The sequence below is a fragment of the Equus caballus genome, chromosome 15, assembly GCF_041296265.1.
Source record: "Equus caballus isolate H_3958 breed thoroughbred chromosome 15, TB-T2T, whole genome shotgun sequence".
Taxonomy (NCBI): Eukaryota; Metazoa; Chordata; class Mammalia; order Perissodactyla; family Equidae; genus Equus; species Equus caballus.
Genome location: NC_091698.1, coordinates 11,758,324 through 11,765,878, shown reverse-complemented (window position 1 = coordinate 11,765,878; position 7,555 = coordinate 11,758,324).

The window sequence follows — 7,555 nt, the reverse complement described above, 5'->3', positions numbered from 1 at the left end:
TTAAACACATGAAATTGACATTTTTGTTGGTGAAAATAATAAAATATTACCAATTGTATGGTTTAACTTATATTAATTTAGTTACGTAATTTGACATCTTGTAAGCCCTGATTATAATAAGCCACTTTATTATACTTTGTTCTTTCCTTAAAATATCCTGGTCTTCGCATGGATTTTATTCCTTCCACCATTTATAGGAGCTTCACAATATTTTTTTCTGTTTCCAAAACAAAATATCCTTTATATTGATTGTGAATGAATTGATTTATTTGGGATGAATTCACATTATTATATTATTTAATCAACCAAAATAAAAATGTATGTCTCACTTCTAAGTCAAACATTTTTTCACTTAGGTTTTATCTATCTTTTCTCCTATAATTTTTCTCATATCTTCTGTGAAGCAAGTGTTGGTAATTTGACTACTTTATCATTAGGAGAATAAAGTTAAATGCTGTCAACTTTACGATGTCCTCATTGAGGTTGACACTCATTGCTTTCTACAGGGCAAGTGAGGCCCCTTAAATGCACAAGACATTAGTGTATTTATACTGGCTAAACCACATCATGGAGAGGTGGAAGACTTTGCCATGATCAAAAACTCCTTAGAATGTAGAAAAGTGCCCTGTTCATCATTTTTTATCATTTATCCAAGCACATTCAATTTGTCCACCACAGAAAAAAAATATAAAGTGTTGCCAGAACCCCCTTTTGAGATAAACAAGCTATAACAGGAGTATTTTTTAATAGTTTAAAATTTTAGTGTAACTCTTTTTGTTATCAGGTCATTAGTGTTTGGATAGGCTATGATGAATATGCAAAAATTCTGGCCAGGAGTGATGTCAGCACCATGGTGGAGTGAGGTGTCTCAGAAATCTTTCCCTCCCCTCCAGTATACAATGAAAAAAATACATACTCCAACAGAGGACATCCAAACACAAAACAAAAGATGTCTGAGAGACCCACACAGCCATACAATGGAGGGTGGACAGGCTGAAGCCCCCCTCAGAGCTAGACCAGAGTAAGAGAAACCTTCACTCCCTCCCCTAAAGACTGCGATTTGGACCACAGGAGGATCCCAAAGGGAAGGCATGTGGGAGGGGACGTTCATTCATGGGAACATAAAGGACTCCCTAGGGCCCTTGCATCCTAGAGGGAAGCCCTCTCCTTGGGCAAAAGCTTTCCCGGGGGGCAGGGGGTGAGCTGATCAAGCCAACATCCCAGGAGAACAGATAGGGAGAGCAAGAAAGCCCAGAGAGTGCACACAGGAGAAAGCACCTCTCCGCCCACCCTCTCAACACTGGCTCCACTGCTTGGGATCGCCAGTGAAGGCAGAGGGCTCTTGACTCCCACCCAGTGGTTATAGGTGGTAACTGCAACCAAATGAAGCCAGGATGTGAAAAAAACAGACTCTAGCAAATATCAAACACTATATTAGATCTCCAGACCAGAGAGAAAATGACCAGTGCCCAGAACACAGTCCTGAGGACACAGAAATATGTAAGCTAAACAACAGTGAATTCAAAATAGCTATCATCAAAAAACTCAACTAGGTAAAAGAGAATGTAGAGAAACAATTCAATGACTTCAGGAGCTACTTCACAAAAGAGATTAAAACTATAAAGAAGGATCAATCAGAAATATTACAGATGAAAGATGCTGTGTAATAAATAAAACAAAATATGGATTCCCTGAATGATTGTGCTGACATCATAGAGGAGTGTATCAGCATAATCAAAAATAGACATGTTGAAACGCTCCAGATAGAGGAGGAGAGAGAGAACTAAGACTAAAAATAAATGAAGACAGTCTCTGAGAAATATCCCTCAATGAGGAAATGCAACATAAGAATTATAGGTATTCGAGAAAGAGAATGGAGAGGAAAGCTTGTTCAAAGAAATAATAGCAGAGAACTTCCCAAGTCTAGGGAAGGAAATCCATATGGAAGAGGCTGCCAGATTTCCTAAATATGTCAGTGTAAAAAGACCTACTGCAAGGCATCTAGTAGTGAAACTGGCAAAAGTGAATGACAAAGAAAGAACAGTAAGGGCAGCAAGGCAGAAGAAAATAACCTACACAGGTACCCCATACAGGCTTTCAACGGATTTCTCTGCAGAAGGCTTACAGGCTAGAAGAGCCCAGAATGACATATTCAAATCATTGAAGGACAAAAACTTTCAGCCAAGAATACTCTATCCAGTGAAAATATCTTTCAGATATGATGGAGAAATAAAAATTTTCCCAGACAAACATAAGCTAAGGGAGTTCATAGCCATGAGCCACCCCCTACAAGAAATCCTCAAGAAGGCCCTCATACATGAAAAAAAGGGAGAAAGGGGTTACAAAGCATGGAGTAAGGAGTTAAATAGGTAGATAGAATCAGAGCAGCATAGCAAATACTCAAGTATAACATTAAAGACAAAGGGAAGGAAAACACCAAGAACAAAGATAATCTTGTCATTTTAACTACAAACTCACAACACAATATGGAATAAGATGTGAGAAAAACAACTTAGGAGGGAAAAAGGAAAGGGATTGAATTGGTTTAGTATAAGGAAAGTAGAGGCCATCAGAAAAGGGACTATCTTATCCATGAGATCTTGATACAAATCTCAGGGTAACCACTAAACAACAAAAACAGAACAGAGAAACAAATAACAAATAAGGAGAAAACAAAGAAACACAACATAAAAAACTACATACCTGGATTGGTAGACCAAAATACACAGGACTAGAAACAAACGAAATGCAAGAGAACTGGAAAACAAGTGAAAAAATGGCAATATTAAGCCTTCATATATTGATAATCACCCTAAAAGTAAACGGATTGAATTCTCCAATAAAAAGACACAGAGTGGCGAGATGGATTAAAGAACAAGAGCCAAAAATATGCTGCCTCCAGGGAACACATCTTAGCTCCAACAACAAGCACAGGCTCAGAATGAAGGGATGGAAGATGATGCTCCAAGCTAATGACAAACATAAGAAAGTAGGTGTTGCAATACTTATATCAGAAAAAGTACACTTCGAGATAAGTCAGACAAAGAGAGACAAAGAGGGGCAGTATATAATGATCAAAGGGACACTCCATCAAGAAGGAATAACACAGGGAAACAATAGAAAGAATAAACAAATGGGACTGCATCAGATTAAAGAGCTTCTTCAAGGCAAATGAAAGCAGGACTGAAACAAAAAAACAACCCACTAATTGGGAAAAAATATTTCCAAGTCATATATCTGACAAAGGCTTAATATCCATAATACATAAAGAACTATCTCAACTCAACAACAAAACATCAAACAACCCAATCAAAAAATGGGCTGGAGACATGAACAGACATTTCTCCAAAGAAGATATACTGATGGCCAATAGGCACATGAAAAGATGCTCATCATCGCTGATCATCAGGGAAATGCAAATCAAAACTACACTAAGATATCACCTTACACCCATTAGCATGACAAAAATATCTAAAACTAATAGCAACAAATGTTGGAGAGGTTGCGGAGAAAAAGGAACCATCCTACACTGCTGGTGGGAATGCAAACTGGTGCAGCCACTATGGAAAACAGTATGGAGATTCCTCAAAAAATTAAAAATAGAACTACCATACGATCCAGCCATCCCACTACTGGGTATTTATCCAAAGAGCTTAAAGTCAGCAATCCCAAAAGTCCTATGCACCCCAATGTTTATTGCAGCACTGTTTACAATAGCCAAGACGTGGAAGCAACCTAAGTGTCCAGCAACAGAGGAATGGATAAAGAACATGTGGTACATATATACAATGGAATACTACTCAGCTGCAAAACAGAACAAAATCATTCCATTTGCAATAACATGGATGGACCTTGAAAGAATTATGTTAAGTGAAATAAGCCAGAGAGAGAAAGATAATCTGTGTATGACTCCACTCATATGAGGAATTTAAAATTATGGACTAAGAACAGTTTAGTGGATACCAGGGGAAAGGTGGGGTGGGGGGTGGGCACAAAGGGTGAAGTGGTGCACCTACAACATGACTGACAAACATTAATGTACAATTGAAATTTCACAAGATTGTAACCTATCAATAACTCAATAAAAAAAAGTGAAAGAAGGAATAACACTTGCAAATATTTATGCACCCAACACAGGAGCACCCAAGTTCATAAAGCAACTATCAACAAACCTAAAAGAAGACATTAATAATAAGACAATAATAGTAGGGGACCTCAACACTCCACTCACATCAATGGATAGATCATCCAGACAGAAAGTCAACAAGGAAACAGTGAAATTGATGAAAATCTAGGCGAGACAGACTTAATAGACATACATAGAACACTCCATCCAAAAACAGCAGAATACACATTCTTCTCAAGTGTGCACAGAACATTTTCAGAATAGACCATATGTTGGGAATCAAGGCAAGCCTCAATAAATTTAAGAAGATTGAAATAATAACAAGCCTCTCTTCCAATCACAGTGCTATACAGATAGAAATTAATTACAAGAAAAACGCTAAGGAAAGGACAAAGATGTGGAGACTAAACAACATGCTATTGAATAAACAATGGATCATTGAAGAAATTAAAGGAGAAATAAAAAAATCTGGAGACAAATGAAAATGAAAACATACCATACCACCTCATGTGGGATGCAGCAAAAGCCATATTATGAGGGAAAGTCTTCACAATACAGGCTCACTTTAACAAACAAGAAAAAACCCAAATAAGCAATCTCAAACTACACAAAATTGAATTAGAAAAAGAAAAACAAACAAAGCTCAATGTCAGCGGGAGAGAAATAATAAAAATCAAAGCAGAAATGAATGCTAATGAAACAAAAGAGGAAGTAGAAAAGATCAATGAAACAAAGAGTTGGTTCTTTGAGAAGATAAATAAAATTGACAACCCCCAGCCAGATTTACAAAGAAAAAAGAGAGAAAGCTCAGATAAATAAAATTAGAAATGAAAGAGAAGAAATAACAAAGGATACCACAGAAGTGCAGATTATAAGAGAATATTGCAAAAAGCTATATGCTGACAAAATGGCCAATCTAGAGGAAATGGGTAAATTCTTAGAATCTTACAACCTCTCAAAGCTGAATCAGAAGAAATAGAGGATCTGAATAGACAAATGACAAGTAAAGATATTGAAACTAATCAAAAGCATCCCAAAGAATAAAAGCCCAGGACCAGATGTCTTCCCTGGGGAATTCTACCAAACATTCAGAAAGGATTTACTACCTATCCTTCTCAAGCTATTCCAAAAAATTAGGGAAGATGGGATGCTTCCTAACACATTGTACAAAGCCAAAATCACTGTGATACCAAAGCCTGACAAAGACAATACAAAAAAAGGAAAACTACCACCCAATATCACTAATGAATATAGATGCAAAAATCCTCAACAAAATATTGGCAACCTGAATATAGCAATACATCAAAAAGATCATACATCATGATCAAGTGGGATTTATTCCAGGGACACAGAGATGGTTCAACATCCACAAATCAAACAATGTTATACATCACATCAACAAAATGAGGAATAAAAACCACATGATCATCTCAATAGATGCAGAGAAAGCATTTGACGACATCCAACAGCCATTTATGACAAAAACTTTGAACAAAATGGGGATAGAAGGAAATTGCCTCAACATAATGACCGTATATGACAAACCTACAGCCAACATCATACTCAATGGGGAAAAAAATGAGTGCCATCCCTCTGAGAACAAGAACAAAACAAGGAGGCCCACTATCACCACTCTTATTCAACATAGTACAGGAGGTTTTGGCCAGAGCAATTAGGCAAGAGAAAGGAATAAAAGGAATCCAAATAGGGAGTGAAGAAGTGAAACTCTCACTGTTTGAAGACTACATGACCTTATATATAGAAAACCCTAAAGAATCCATTGGAATACTATTAGAAATAATTAAAGACTACAGTAAAGTTGTGGGATACAAAATAAACTTACAAAAATAAGTTGCCTTTCTGTACTCTAATAACGAACTTACAGAAAGACAACTCAAAAATACAATTCCATTTACAATCTCAAAAAAAAAGAATGAAGTACCTAGGAATAAATTTATCTAAGGCTGCAAAGGACTTATACAATTAAAACTATAAGACATTATTGAAAGAAATAAATAATGACATAAAGAGATGGAAAGAGATTCCATGCACATGGATTGGAAGAATAAACATAGTTAAAATGTCCATACTACCCAAAGCAATCTACAGATTCAATGCAATCCCAATCAGAATCCCAATGACATTCTTCACAGAAATAGAGCAAAGAATCCTAAAATTCACCTGGGACAATCAAAGACCCTGAATTGCTGTAGCAATACTGAGAAAAAAAGAACAAAGTTGGAGACATCACAATTTCTGACCTCAAAACATACTACAAAGCCATAGTGATCAAAACAGCATTCTACTGGTACAAAACCAGGCACATAGATCAGTGGGACAGAACTGAAAGCCCAGAAATGACACCACACGTCTACAGACAGCTAATCTTCGACAAAGGTACCAAGAACATACAATGGAGAAAAGATAGTCTCTTCAATAAATGCTGTTGCGAAAACTGGACAGCCGCATGCAAAAGAATGAAAGTAGACCATTATTTACACTATGCACAAAAGTAATCTCAAAATGGATCAAAGACTTGAAGATAAGTCCTGAACTCATGAAACTCCTGGAAGGTAATATAAGTAGTACACTCTTTGACATCAGTCTCAGAAGCATCTCTTATAATATCATGTCTACTCAGGGAAGAGAAAGAAAAGAAAAAATAAACAAATGTGAGTATATCAGACTAAAAAGTTCCTGCACATCAACGGAAACCTTCAACAAAATGAAAAGACAAACCACCAACTGAAAGAAAATATTCGAAAATCATGTATCCAACACAGGGAAAATTTCCAAAATATATAAAGAACTCACACAACTCAACAACAAAAAAAGGAACAACCAAATCAAAAGATGGGCTGAGGATATGAACAGATATTTTTTGACAGAAGATATCCAGATGGCCAATTGGCACATGAAGAGATGCTCAACATCAATAATTATTAGGCAAACGCAAATCAAAACTACAAGGAACTATCACCTTACACCTGTCAGAATGGTTATAATTACCAAGACAAAAAATACCAAGTGTTGGAGAGGAGGTAGAGAAAGGGAACACTCACACACTGCTGGTGGGAACGCAAACTGGTGCAGCCACTATGGGAAACAGTATGGGCATTTATCAAAAAATTAAAAATACAACTACCATGCAATCAAACTATCCCACTACTGGGTACCTACCCAAACAATTTGAAATCAACAACCCAAAGTAACATATGCACCCCTATGTTCATTGTAACACTATCCACAACAGCCAAGACATGGAAGCAACCCAAGTGCCCATTGACTGTTGATTGGATAAAGAAGATGTGGTGTATATATACATATATACAATGGAATACTACTCAGCCAGAAAAAAAAATACAAATTCATCCCATTTGCAATAACATGGAAGGACCTAGAGGGAATCACGCTAAGTGAAATAAGCCA